Genomic DNA, 15,918 nt, shown 5'->3' on the forward strand with positions numbered 1-15,918 from the left:
CTCTATAGTTACTATGTTCTGTTTTGGTTTTTGTCATTCGCACAAATGATCAAATCTGGCCTAGATTTTTGCTAACCCTGTTTTGTTTTGTTTTTTCTAAAAGTGCAAATAAGGATTCTTTACATCAGTATTCTCATTACCTAAAAGAGGTAATTAGAAGAATCCCTTTACCTTAATATTCTACACTACAGCTTCTCTTCATTTTTGAAATTTTATGTAAATACACAAAAGCAAAAAGAGCAGTTTGTACCAAAGTAGACTTTAAGCAGGGATGGAACAGCCTAGTGTTTCATGCATTGAAATGGGATTCATGGAGGTGGCTCCCACCTGACTCCCATGATTCACCTCCCTGTCCAGCCAGCCACCCCCTCCCCAGGCCTGTCTTCACCTCTGCAGTGATGTGACACAACATTTGTTTCAGGACAGGACCGGTCCCACCCTAACCTAGAAAAGTTATAAAATGGGATTTGGTGTTCATCCCTCGTGAACACCCTCCTCTGGCCTATTTCATACTTTCAGAAGCCCCAATACCCAGAGTCTCAGATTTTGTATTTCCTCTTTTCACCCCCTATGATGCATACTCAAACCAGTACCTTCATGCTTTCAAGTAATGCAATACCTAGTTTGATAAACCAAGTTGTGCTATTATAATACCACTTATTAACAGAGCACTTATAATGTTAATGATGTCAATCATAATAACTAACATTTATGGCATCTTTACAAAGAGCCAGGGCCTTTGCATACACTGCTTTATTTAATCCTCACAGAAGTCCTGGGTGGACAGTATTCGCTGTCCTAAGATTCTAGATGAACTAATTAAGGTTCCAAGAGGATAAATGACTTTTAAGTTCCCATAACCACTAGATGGCAGAGCCTAGATTTAAATCCAGATCTTTTCTGCTCCAAATCCTGTATATAGATTCTAAAGAGAAAGCAGAGGAGGGAAATGAAAAAGTCATAACCATCTAAAAAGAATTAGCCTGCTATTGTGTGAGCTGTTATTTCCTTCAGCTCTCACTTATTAATGAGTGAGGTAGCCAAGACAAGGGTCAATATATAATGTTTACGTATCTCTTTTCTCAATGAAACTATTATGTGGTGGCCTCAAGAAGTTAAATCTCAGATAAAGTGGGCAATATACAGAATATAGAAAGTAAGAATAACTTCTCAGATAAAATATAAATGTTATTTTATAATATATAGCCCAGCTGGCTACAATAAATTGAGAGTATAACTACTAATTATATTTCAAAGTCACAATAATTTTTTTTTGTTCTTGTTGTTTTAGTTTTTTTTTTTTACTTTTCTAGGGCAGCACCTGCAGCATATGGAGGTTCCCAGGCTAGGGTCTAATCGGAGTTGTAGCTGCCGGCCTACGCCACAGCCACAGCAATGCCAGATCCAAGCCACATCTGCAACCTACACCACAGCTCACGGCAACACTGGATCCCTGACCCACTAAGCGAGGCCAGGGATCGAACCCGCAACCTCACAGTTCCTAGTTAGATTCGTTTCCGTTGAGCCACGATGGGAACTCCAATATCTTTTTTTTTTGTCTTTTTTTTTTTTTGCTATTTCTTTGGGCCACTCCCGCGGCATATGGAGGTTCCCAGGCTAGGGGTCGAATTGGAGCTGTAGCCACCGGCCTACACCAGAGCCACAGCAACGCGGGATCCGAGCCGCGTCTGCAACCTACACCACAGCTCACGGGCAACGCTGGATCGTTAACCCACTGAGCAGGGGCAGGGGCTGAACCCGCAACCTCATGGTTCTTAGTCGGATTCATTAACCACTGCGCCACGACGGGAACTCCCCAATATCTTTTTAAATGTAGTTAGTCATACAGGCATTCTACAGACAACCAGTAACTACATTCATATAAGATATGATTGGAATTCAATGATCACTCTTTTGAGAATGAACATATGTACTGCATGTAAATGAACAATTTAATTCATTCATTGCCATAACCCCCATAGTTGAATTGTACTCTTGTGTAAAATTTTGTGACTTTTTTTTTTTAGGGCCACACTTGTGGCATATGGAAGTTCCCAGGCTAGGGGTCCAATTGGAGCTACAGCTGCTGGCCTACACCACAGGCACAGCAACTCGGGATCTGAGCCGTGTCTGTGACCTACACCACAGCTTGTGGCAACACTGGCTCCCTGACCCACTGAGCAAGGCTGGTGATCAAACCTGTATCCTCAGGGATATTAGTCGGATTCATTTCTGCTGTGCCACAATGGGAACTCTGATTTTGTGATTTCCTGGACATTCTATGCCGCCCGTGTTGATAACTGTTAATTGTTCACATCGTGTACTACCACATGATGACTTTGCCTCCTCTCTTTTAATTTCTATTTATTCTCTTTCTTTAATATTGTCCATCTGCTGTCTTTGATACAGAAGTTTGTTTTAGTTGAAGTCAACTGATGTATTCTTTAATGCATCATCACTATTTTTCTATATTTTCTCAGATCCATTTCATAATTTTATTTTCTTTTATTAGGGCCGCACCTGTGGCAAATGGAAATTCCCAGGCTAGAGGTTCAATCAGAGCTGTGGCTTCTGGCCTACACCATAGCCACAGCAACGTGGGATCCAAGCCGCATCTGCGATCTATACCACAGCCCACAGCAATGCCGGATCCTTAACCCACTGAACAAGGCCAGGGATCGAACCTGCATCCTCATGGATACTGGTCAGGTTTGTTACCACTGAGCCACGACAGGAACTCTTTTCATAAATTTTAATCCATTTTAATGCTTCATAGTATATTAACCTTTGATTTAGTTAATAAATATTCAGAACTGATATTGTTATTATAAAAATAATTATTGTCTGTTTAAAGTTAAAATGTCATTTCTTGTTAGTTACAATTCCAAACTTAATTATGAACAATATTAAGTAAATATTCATTCAGAAATGCACATGATTCTTATAAATAGTCACTACTTACTTACTATCTTTTGTGTCAATATTTATAAATTAACAAGAGTCGTTTTTACATGCTCATTGGGTGTTTGACTGGAAGGAAAGTCATTCCCAGGGAAGCTTATGAAAATATTCCTCCTCCACAGAAAATAGCTGCTATCAGCTGGGCACTTTACAGGCTGCCTAACTTATCTTGTCTCTCATCCTCATAGCAGGCCTGTCAAGCAGGTGTTTTTAGTGCCATTCTGCAGCAGGTTCATAGAGGTTATCCTGCTAATAATGACCTGTGCCAGGATTTGAATTGAGAACAACCTGATTTGAAAGCATATCATTTTTTTTTCCACATTAGGCTGCAAAAAAAAAAATCTCAGAAGGAGGGGAAAAAAAAACCCACACTATTCCATAAGAAAAATCAGGCTGCCAAGGGATGCAGAATCTCTACCTCTTGTTATCTGTGCATGTATTGGGTGGGGGGCGGCTGGCCACTCAATAATGCAGACAAAACATCAAAATATAGGATGAGCATAGTTAGCTAGCTAGAATCCATAAATGTTTAAATCACTAAAAGAAGTCAGGTGTAATATTCATGAATTATCTCACTTCAGACTTGACTCTGCTTTATTCTTGACAGAAGTAAAGTTAAGATAGTGTTTAATCCTCCTTTAAAAGAACATGCTCCTTAGTATTTAAATATAGTTAATTTTTCACAGCTTTGAATTCACACCAAAAATTTAATTGCACATTTCTTATATAAACAAATGTCTATCGTAACCACTTTTTCTTTTAAAAGTTCCTGGAAAATATTGCAGTAATTTCTGACACTGGTACTATGAAAGCTTACCATATCTTGGTTTGATGGTATTCAATAGCAAGGTAAGTTTGGGCAAAAGTAGCATAATTTAGGATAAATGCAGCGAGGGAAGATATGAAGAAACAAAATCTTCATATTTTTGCATATTTTAGTTACCTTAATCTTTTTTATTATTGACATATAGTTGATAATATTATGTTAGTTTCAGGTGAATTATGCAGTGATTCAACATTCACATATGTTATGACATGTTTACCACCTTAAGTCTAGTCACCACACAAATTCATTGCAATATTATTGGCCATATTCTTTATGCTGTATATTATATTCCTGGCTTATTTATTTTATAATTGGTAGTTTCCGCCTGTTAATCCATTTCACATATTTCAAACCCTCCCCACCCTCCCCTGTGGCAACCAACTGTTCGATTTCCATTATCTATAAGTCTGTTTTCATTTTGTTTTGTTTGCATGTTTTGTTTTTTAGATTCCACATATACATGCGATCATATAGCATTTGTCTTTCTTTAACTTATTTCACTTAGTATGATATCTTTTGATATATCCATGTAGCAAATAAGATTTTACTTTTTATGGCTGAGTAATATTCCAGTGTGTGTGTGTGTGTGTGTGTGTGTGTGTGTGTGTGTGTGTGTGTGTGTGTGTACGCTACAGACATCTTTATCCATTCATATGTTGGTGGATATGGGTTGCTTCCATATCTTGGCTTCCATATTGTAAATGATGCTGCTATGAACATTGGGATATATTTTCATTTTACTGGTGATAATCAATGATGTTGAGCATCCTTTCACGTATCTGTAGGCCATCTGTATGTCTTCTTTGGAAAAATGTGTATTCAGACCCTCTGCCTACTTTTAATCAGTTTTTTTTTTTTTTAATCATTGCGAGGTACGAGTTCCTTGTGTATTTTGGATATTAACCAATTATCAGATATATTATTGCAAATATCCTTTCCCATTTAGTCGTCTGTTTTTTCATTTTGTTGATAGTATTCCTCACTCTGCAAAAGCTTTTTGTTGATAATATCCCTCACTGTGGAAAAGCAAAACTAAGATGTAGATACATTTTTTTATTTTTACATTTGTTTCACTTACCTGAGGAGAACCATCTGAAAAAAAATGTCTAAGACTGATGTCAAAGACTGTACAGCCTATATTTTCTTCTAGAATTTTTATGGTTTCAGATTTTACTTTATTTTTTATATTTTCTTTTTTCTTTTTAGGGCTACACCCATGGCATATGGAGGCTCCCAGGCTAGGGGTCTAATTGGAGCTACAGCTGTCAGCCTACGCCACAGCCACAGCAACACAGGATCCAAGCCACGTCTGTGATCTACACCACAGCTCATGGCAACACCAGATCCTTAACCCACTGAGCGAGGCCAGGGATCAAACCTGCAACCTCATGGTTTCTAGTCGGATTCATTTCTGCTGCACCACAATGGGAACTCTGGTTTCAGATTTTACATTTAAGTATTTGTTCCATTTTTATTTTATTTTTGTGTATGGTATTAGAAAGTAGTCCAGTTTGATTTTTTGTTGATGTAGCTGTCTTCCCAACACCACTTATTGAAGGGGCTGTCTTTTCCCCATTATATATTCTTGCCTCCTTTGTTATATATTATACATTTCTGGGTTCTCTACTCTGTTTTGTTGATTGATGTTTCTGTTTTTGTACAAGTTCCATACTGTTCTGATTACTAGAGCTTTGTAGTATAGTTTGAAATCAGAGATCATGATATCTCCAGATTTGTTTTATTTCCTCAGGATTGCTTGGGCCATTTGAGGTCTTTTGTGTTTCCATACAAATTTTTGCTCTAGTTCTGTGAAAAATGCCATTAGTATTTCTCAGAAATTACACTGAATCTGTAGACTGCCTTGGGGAGTATGATCATTTTAACAGTATTAATTCCTACAATCTATGAGTATATTATATATTCCATTTTTTGCATCATTATGTTTCTTTTATCAATATCTTATAGTTTTCAGAACACAGGTCTTTTATTCCTTGGTTAGATTTATTCCTAGGTATTTTATTCTTTTTGATGCAATTGTAAATGGAATTGCTTTCTTAATTTCTTTTTCTGTTAGTTTGTTAATAGTGTATAAAAATGCAGCATACTTCTGTATATTAATTTTATATCCTGAGAATTTACTGAATTCATTTATTAGTTCTAATAGTTTTTTAGTGATGCTTTAGGACTTTCACATATAGTGTCATGTCATCTGGAAACAGTGACGGTTTTATTTCTTCCTTCTCATTTGAGTTCCTTTTATTTCTTTTTCTTGTCTGATTGCTGTGGCTAGAACTTGCAATACTGTATTGAGTAAGTGATAAGAATGGACATCCTTGCTTTGTTTCTGATATTAGAGAAAATGCTTTCAACTTTTCATCATTGAGTATAATTTTGGCTGTGAGTTCTCCTATGTGGCCTTGATTAATGTTGAGGTATGTGCCTTCTGTGACTATATTGTTGAGAGTTTTTATCATAAGTTGATGTTGACTTTGTAAAAGCTTTTTCTGCATCTATTGAGAAGATCATGTGGTTTTTATTCTTCAATTTGTTAATGTGGTGTGTACCATATTGATTGATTTGTGAATACTGAACCATTCTTGTAGGCCTAGGATAAATCCCACTTGATCATGATGCATTTTCATATATTGTTGAATTTGGTTTGTTAATATTTTGTTGAAGATTTTTGAATCTATATTCATCAGTGATATTGGCTTGTAAATTTTTCTGTCACGTCATTGTCTGGTTTTTATATCAGGACAATGATGGCCTCATAGAATGAATTCAGAAGCATTTCTTACTTTTCAATTGTTTTTGGAATAGTTTGAGAAGAGCATGTATTAGGTCTTCTTTATATTTTTGGTAGAATTTACCTGTTAAGCCATCTGGTCCAGGATTATATTTGTTTGGTTTTTTTTTTTTTTATTACTGATTCAATTTCATTTTTGGTAGTCAGTCTGTTAATATTTTCTATTTCTTCCTGTATACATTTTGGAAGATTGTATGTTTCTAGGAATTTATCCATTTCTTCAAGGTTGTCCAATTTATTGATGAATAACTGTAGTAATCCCTTACAGTTGTTTTTATTTCTGTTGTGTTGGTTGTAACTTCTCTTTCAAGACTAATTTTATTTACTTGGGCCCTCTCTTTTTTCTTGATGAGTCTGACTAAACTTAACAATTTATCTTTTCAAAGAAGCAGTTTTTTGAACTTAATGTTTTGTATGGAATGAAGGGTTTTTAAATTCTACAGTGCTTTACAATGTTCAAAAGTTTCACACATGTCATATAATCCCATAATAATCCTTTTTCCCCTATCCTTATATCACCCCTCCCCTCTGCCCTTTCCCCACTGGTAACTACTGATTTATTTTCCGTGTTTATGAGTCTTCTTTTTTTGTTTTATTCACTAGTTTGTTGTATTTTTTTTAAGATTTCACATAGAAGTGATATCATGTAGATTTTGTCTTTCTCTGTCTGTCTTATTTCAATTAGCATAATGCCCTCCAAGTCCACCCATGTTGTTACAAATGTCAAAATTTCTTTTTTTTTTATGGCTGAGTAGCATTCCATTGGAGAAAATGAAATATATGTACCACATCTTTATCCATTCACCTGTAATGGATGCTTGGGTTGCTTCCATCTCTTGACAACTGTAAATAATACTGCTATGAAATTTGGGGTACATGTATCTTTTCAAATTAGGGCTGTTGTTGCTGTAACCACAGATTTTTGGATCATTGTGATTTACCTTTTTTTTTCCAAGTAGTTTCTGATTTCCTATTTGATTTCTCCAGTGACCCATTGGTTGTTGAGTAGCATACTGTTTAGCTTTCATGTATTTGTGTTTTTTGCCTTTTTTTGTTGTTGCTGTAGTTGATTTCTAGTCTCATACTGTTGTGGTCAGAAAAGATGTCTGCTATGATTTCAGTTTCCTTATATTTATTGAGGATACATGTAATGTATCCTAAAGTTGAACATTCACTTGAAAATAACCTGTATTCTACTGTTTTTGGATGGAATGTTCTGTATATGTGTATGAGGTCTAATGTGTCATTTAATGACCGTTGTAATTATCTGGGTGATCTGTTCATTGGTGTAAGTGAGGTGATAAAGCCCACATTTTTTAGTTTTTCCCTTTATACTTCTTAATATTTGCTCTATATATTTAGGTGCTCCTATGTTGGGTATATATATATTTACTTCCTTCTTGTTGGATTGATCCCTTTATCATCATTATGTAATGTCTTTGTCGCTTGTTACAGGTTTTGTTTTAAAGTCCATTGGGTCTTTCTTTTCATTCCCCTTTGCATGTTATATCCTTGTTCATTTTCAGTTTAGGCTTTGTGTGTCTTTAGATCTGAAATCAGTCTCTTATAGGCAGTATACATGAGTCATGTTTTTATGCATTTTTCTATGCTTTGTCTGTTTATTGGAGCTCTTAGTTCATTTATATTTAAAGTAATTATCGATATGTATGTACTATTATTGCCATTTTATTCATTATTTTCTGAGTTTTTTTAAAATTTTTTTCAGTCCTTCTTTTTCTCTTGTCATATGACTATCATTAGTGTTATGTTTGGAGTCTCCTTGCTTTTTTATGTGTGTATATATTACAGGTTTTTGGTTTGTGGTTACCAATGAGCTTCATATATAACAGTTTGTATTTATGTAAATGATTATTTTAAGTTAATGAGCTCTTAAGTTCAAACACGTTCTAATTTTAAACACTATAATTTTATGCCCCTTCAATTTGTTGATACATTTTACATATTATTTTGTATATCCCTTAAGTACCTAATATAAATATAGATGATTTGTATTACTTTTGTCTTTTAGCTTTTCTATTAGTTTTATAAGTGGTTGATCCACTATCTTTAGAGTATGTTTGCCTTTATCAATGAGATTTTTTTATTTCATAATTTTTTAAGTTTCTAGTTGTGGTCTTTTCTTTTTCCCTTAGAGAAGTTCCTTTTAACAGTTCTTGTAAAGCTGGTTTAGTGGTACCAAAAGCTTTAAGCTTTGGCTTCTCTGAAAAACTCTTTATTGCTCTTTAAATTTGATATAATAACTTGCCAGGTAGACTATTCTGGGTTGTAGGTTTTTTTTCCTTTCAGTATTTTGACTATATTGTGCCATTCCCATTTGGCCAGCAAAGTTTCTGCTGAAAAATCTTTCAGGAGTTACATTGTACATAAAAAATAGTTGCTTTTCTCCTGCTGCTTTTTAGATCCTCTTTTTCTTTTCTCTTCTTTTTTTTTTTTTATTTTAATTACAATGTATCTCTGTGTGGACCTCTTTGGATTCATCATGTTTGAATGTTCTCTACTTTTTCAACCAGGATATTTGTTTCATTTTCCAGATTAGGGAAGTTTTCAGCTATTAGTTCTTCAGATAAATTATCTGCCCCTTTCTCTCACTTCTTCTTCTGGAACCCCAATAATGTAAATGTCAGTATGCTTGATGTTGATATGGAAGTCTCTTAAGCTATACCAATTTTTAACAATTTTTTTCTTCTTTTTTCTGTTCAGAGTAGGGGATGTCCATTACTCTGTCTTCCAGATCACTGGTTCATTCCTCTGTATCATCTAATCTACTGTCAATCCCTTCTAGTGTTTTTTTTTTTTTTAATTTAGTTATTCTATTTTTAAGATTTGTTTGGTTCTTTGCCATATTTTATAACTCTTTGTTGAAATTCTCACTATGTTTATCCATTCTCTTTACAATTTGGTAAATGTCTTTATGGTCATTATCTTGAGCTCTTTATCAAGTAGGCTGAGTATCTCCATTTCATTTAGTATAGTTCTTTTATCTTGTTCCTTATTTTGGAACATATTCCTCTGTCTTCCTGTTTAGCCTAATTCTTTGTGTTTATTTTTGTATATTAGATAAGTTGGCTACATCTCCAAAGCTTGGGAAATTGGCCTTATGTAAGAGACATCCTGTGGGGCCCAGCAGTATGTTCCCCTCTGGTCACTAGAGATGTATGCTCTAGGAGTATTCCTTTTGCAGGCTGTGTGTACACTTCTGTTGTAGTAGGTTCAAATACTGAGGTATGCTGATAGGCAGGCTAGCCCCTATCCCAGTTGGCTGAAAGGCTCTGCCTCTTGCCACAGCTATAAGACTGCCAGTGGGCTGGGTAGGCTTCCTGTGTGGCTAGTTGTGAGGCTTGGAAGTACAGAGCTGCTACAGGCCCACTCCTGGGTGGGGCTTGCCTCCTGCAAGTCTGGCTGTGCAACCTGGTTAACAGGAGGCTGTGACAAGCTTGCTGTTGTGTGGAAAAAGACCCTGGTGCTAAAAGGCTAGAGGGAGGATTCCAAAATGATGCTTGCCAGTGTCTCAGTGTCATCAAGGTAGAACAAGCTCCCCAAAATGCCTGCCACCAGCATCTCTGTTCCCAGGAGCCCCAGTTACCTCCTGCCTCTCTGGGAAACTCTCCAAGATCAGTAATTTCCTTTAAAACTACTGCCTCTGCGCTTGGACCTGGAGCGTATGAAATTTTCCATGTCCTCTTTGAGAAAATAGTCTCTGTAGCCTTCCAGCTTTCCCAAACTTAAGCCTACTGATATTCAAAGCCAGATATTCTGAAGGCTCATCCTCCTGATGTAGGGTGTCCAGACTGGGGAGCCTGATTCAAGGCTCTGAAATTTTGCTCTTTGGGGAGTACCTCTGATATTTGATATCTCTCTCATTTAAGGGTCACTGATCTGGGGTTGTGGGTCTTGACCATACCATTTCTCTACTCCTCCAACTCATTTTGTTGTGGCTCCCTCTTTATATCTTTAGATTAGAAATATTTTCTGCTAGTACTCAGGTTGTCCTCATAGATAGTTGCTCTGTACGTAGTTGTAACTTTGGTGCACCTGTGAGAGAAGGTGAGTGCAAGGTCTTCCTATGCCGCCATCTTGGGGAAGACCTCTATTCACTTTAATCTTTTAAAACTGTTGTAGCTTTAACTCTCCTTTACTTAAAACAAAAACACTACATTTTTTGGATTCAACATACGGTGATGACAATAATAAAAATGAAATTATATAAGATATACTATAGAGTATTGAGAGGTGGTACTCAAAATATGGACCTCAATCAGTCAACCAAGCATTACCTGGGAGCTTGTTAGATGTGCAAATTCTCAGGCCCCACCTCAGACCTAGTGTATCCAAATCTCTGCAAAGATTCTTGGGAAAGGCCATGAAATCTGTTTTAAATCAAGCCCTCCAAGGGATTCTTATACATGGTCAAATATGAGGTGTACTATAGATCACTATACTCAACATGAGGTCCTCAGACCGGCAGCATCAGCATCACCTGGGTGTAGAATCTTGGACTACTTTACAGCCTATTGCAATTATACTTTATAAGATTCTCATATTATCAGTACCCATACTAAATAAAGACCTAGGTAAGATCTCACTGGACAAGTAACTACAATCTATTCCATTCATATGTTACTTGTCCTAAAATTTCTGATGTTCATCTACTATGAACAAAAAATGATTCTCTGATTTTGACAGTTTTAATTCTAACCTGCAATTTCACATACAGAAAATGAAACCTAGGGAGTAATTAAAAGTGTAACCCACTGATGGGCTAAGTCCATTGACCATGGTTCCTTTATAATCCCTAGATGATATGTGGAGTTTGTACCATCTCTTCCAGTATTGGTGTGCAACTTCTCCTTTACTGACCTTGCCAAGTGCTAAATTACTTACTTCATTCAATCTTTTGGCTTAAAGCATTGAAGCCTTTTATCAACATGAAGTTAACAGATCCATTACACTTCTACCAGTCAATACTGAGACTAGAATTAACTTATAAGAAATTAAGATGTTGTGAAATAAGTATTGGTTATGAGTCACAGGTCTGCTATTTAGCCCTGATATAAATATGGATTAATTGTGATTTTTGACAGTTCATTGATTGCTCTGAAGCTCAGTTTATTGATATGAGAAACATGAGAAAAACTGAATCAATAATTTAAAGTTGTCTTGGATTCCAACTCAATGATTCAACGATCACTTAAGATACTTAGATGGCCAAAACGAAGTCACCAAACAGGTTTGCTTTGCAGGGACAGAAGAAATAGAAAAGAAGGGTTCAGCACGAAGAGAAAGTCACTGGGGATACACTGTGTAAGCAGGTACACAGAAATACCACCAATTCTTCTTCCCTGGTATGTAAACAAGTACTAATAGGGCCACTGAGGCAGGATCCTTTCATGGACTCTTTTCTATAAGCATTAACATTTGAATGTACATGTTATCACATCCTTGTTTGAATTTCAGGAATATCTGTGCCCTCCACTCACCATAATTTCTGGCTCCCTTAGTGGAATTCTTGCTCCCTTTCTGAGGCAGTGTTGAGCACAGGTAGTACAGGGGACTCTGACAGCAGCTATCCCTAGGCACAACAGATTTTCCTGGCATGCTTCATTTAATAAAAATAGTTTTTGGCACTAGCATAAAACCTTTCATCCTTGAATCTTAAATTATTTTACAAACATTAATTCTTACAGAATTCCTGCAAGGCAGCTATTATAGTCACAGATTCATGGAGACTTGAAGATAAAAAGAACTTCAGAGATCATCCACTTCGAGTCACTTCATTTTTTTCACATGAAAAAGTTGAAATCCCAGTAGGTAAAGTGACTTGTACAAGCAGTTCTCTTTTTAAAAATGCTAATGCAAGACAGTCATGTGAATAACTCCAAACCATAGAATGTATTTTTAATTACTGGAGAAACTGAACTTTTACATTTCATTTACTAGTTTTGGGAGAAAATTTATTCTATCTTTTTAAAGGCTGGTCTGTGAGGTAGAGAAATGGGTAAAATGGGTTAATAATATGGTGTGTCAATAATGAATGATAATTTAATACACTAACCTGTGAGCAGAAGAAACAATGGTATTTCTACTCACTTAATTTAAAGATATGGGATGAGGGAAATTGTTAGAAATGAATCTCTATTAAACCTGACAACCTCTCCTCCCATTTTTAATCCTGGATACATCCAATCACCTCTTACCATTCTGTCACTCCCTTTCCCCACCTCCACATATTCATCATCTGTCACTTTAAAGGAAGAAGGAGTTTGGAAGGAGAAGAAAGCAACTGACCATGAAGACAGCTACTGGTCTACAAAGATGGATAGTAGGACAGGATATTTTGCTTCTGTTTAGAGAAGGGAAAATGGCACAAATGCTACTGAGATAATAATATTTATCCTGTAGGTGCAAGGCATTTTTAGGGATTCAAAGCTATTTGAAACTTCATAGGCTAAGCAGAAAGACAGTTTATACATACTTAACCCTAAATTATTGGTACTAAATGCAGAATAGCAGTGCAAATGAAGTGTGTGGGACCACACAGAAAACATGAATTCAAAATGGGTGGATTTGAGAAGACTGGAGGAAGAATTAAAATCAAGTCTAGAAAAAATAATTGGCAAAAAATGAGGTTAATAAGGAGAAGCCATTTCAGATAAAAAGGAATTTATTTTACCAGGAGCATCATGTTCTTTCTTTCTCTGAAAGACAAAGAGGAGTGGAAGAAAGTCCTAGGGATGGATGGCAGTATTATGGTGGAGCCAAAGGATTAATCTGTGAAAAAATAATGCAAGAAAATGAAGATATAAATCATGACTAGTGACAAGAAGATTCCACTTGAGGGAACTTACTTGGAGCATTTTGGGAGAATTTACTGCTGGGTTGATGAATAAAATGAAGAAATGGGAAACAAGGTTACATTACAGAGAAAATGAAGAAATATTGAGATTGATTAGAAGACAAGGAAGGGCACAATAGCTTCCCCTAATGCTGTGTAATACCATCAGCTAAGAACAGCATTGACAGAACATTAGAAGACACATGGATTTGACCAAACCACATAATAACTTTACCTTTCTTATATCCTGAGGCTAGCTTTTTAAAGTCTTCTTTTCCAAGAGACATGATTAAATCTAGAAATGTATATTTCAAAGACAATACAATGGAAGAACAGTGACTGATGGCCTAAGAAAATAAGGAAGAGTTGGGGTAATATGGTAAATGTGAGTAAGAGTAATCATGATATTTTAAATGCTGATATTTTAAGATAAATATGGTATCTCCTCATTGGAATCATAGCAGGTTAGAGCAACTAGTGACTTTAGGAAGTATTATTAATATGCAAAACAGCATAGATGAGCCTCAAAATATTGATCCTGAGGGAAAGAAACCAAACCTTTACCCCCCCCAAAACAGAGCATATAGCATATACATAAAACTCTAGAAAAACAAACTATTCTATAGGGACAGAAAACAAGTCAGTAGTTGTTTGGGGATTGGGACAGAGTAGGATAGATCATAAAGGGGTTTGAAGAAACTTTGGGGTATTATGGATGTGTTTACTATCTTTTTCTTTTTTTTTTTTTCTTTTTAGGACAGCACGCACAGCATATGGAAATTCCCAGGCTAGGGGTTGAATCTGAGCTCCAGCTCCAGCCTATGCCATAGCCACAGCAAAGGTGAATCCAAGCCACGTCTGAGACCTACACCACAGCCCACAGCAAAACCAGATCCTTAACCCACTGAGTGAGGCCAGGGATCAAACCCACATTCTCATGGATCCTAGTTGGGTTCATTAACCGCTGAGCCACAAAGGGAACTCTGGATGTGTTTACTATTCTGATGCACGGTTTTTTGTTTTTATTTTTGGGTTTTTGTTTTCTTTTCTGCATTTCTGGCACGTGAAAGTTCCCAGGACAGGGACTGAACCTGCACCACAGCAGTGACCCAAGTCACAACAGTGACTTAACCATTGGGCCATCAGAGAACTCCTTGATACAGTTTTATAGGAGTATACATGTGTCAAAACTTAAATTATACAGTTTACGCAAGTGTGTTTTTGGTATGCCAATTATACCTTGACAAAGCAGTTTAAGAAAGGAGGTAATAGGAATGACAGAAAATCTATTTATACCCAGAATATACAGTATTCATGACAAATCCTTCCTTAGATAGCTCCTAAGGACTTATGCCTATATGACATAGGATCTCTCTTCTTCCTGTGGAATAGGGGAAGTTACTCCACTGTGATTTTTAAAAAATATAACTATTTTATCTTTATGAAAAACAGAATCTTTTGCAATTCATTGGGAAAGCAGGAAAGGCTCTATAACTGTTTTCAGGATGCCTATTCTCTGATGCCAGTTATGATTTCAAATTACTCTGTGATTTTGGAACTTAATCTAACATCTGAAGGATGAGAATTAAAATATCTATGCCACACTTTACAGACTTAAAAAATGAAATTATTTAGAAGCATTCACAATGTTTTTGTTGATATTGTGCAAGGCTATGGGGATACAAAGATAAATAGGATGTACTCCTTTTTCTCTAATTGTTTGCATTCTCTCTCTCTCCCTAAAGATAGGTAGCTGATAATTAGATGGGTAGATGATAGATGCAAATCAAGTACGCATTACTCTAAATTTTATATATATATTTTTTATTTTTATTTTTTGTCTTTAGTTTTTTTAGGACTGCACCCATGGCATATGGAGATTCCTAGGCTAGGGGTCAAATCAGAGCTGAAGCCACCGGCCTATCCCACAGCCACAACAATGCAGGATTCCAGTCGCATCTATGACCTACATACACCACAGCTCATGGCAATGCCGGATCCTTAACACACTGAGTGAGGCCAGGGATCGAACCTGTGTCCTCCTGGATGCTAGTTGGGTCTGCTAACCGCTAAGCCATGACAGGAACTCCGTGAGGAGGTTTTTTTGTTTGTTTTTTTTCTTTTGGTCTTGTTTTTAGGGCCATACCAGTGGCATATGGACTTTCCCAGGCTAGGGGTCAAATCAGAGTTGCAGCTGCCTACGCCACAGCCGTAGCAATGCCAGATCCAAGCCGCATCTGCGACCTATGCTGCAGCTTGCAGTAATGCTGGATTCTTAACCCACTGAGTGAGGCCAGGAATCAGGTCTGCATCCTCATTAAATTTTATAATTATGTTGTTAACAGAATATAGTCAAAGTACAGAGGAGGAAGGGGCTGATGATCTGAGTGTGAAGAAGAAAGAGTTCAATGGAGAAAGGAGTATGCAGATTCAAAAAGGAAGAAATATGTGCAAAAGCATACAGAAATAAGG

This window comes from Sus scrofa, chromosome 7, assembly GCF_054392235.1.
Source record: "Sus scrofa isolate SSC_HxYL_T2T_F1_AM1 chromosome 7, Sscrofa_HxYL_maternal_Yorkshire_Landrace_v2.0, whole genome shotgun sequence".
NCBI lineage: Eukaryota > Metazoa > Chordata > Mammalia > Artiodactyla > Suidae > Sus > Sus scrofa.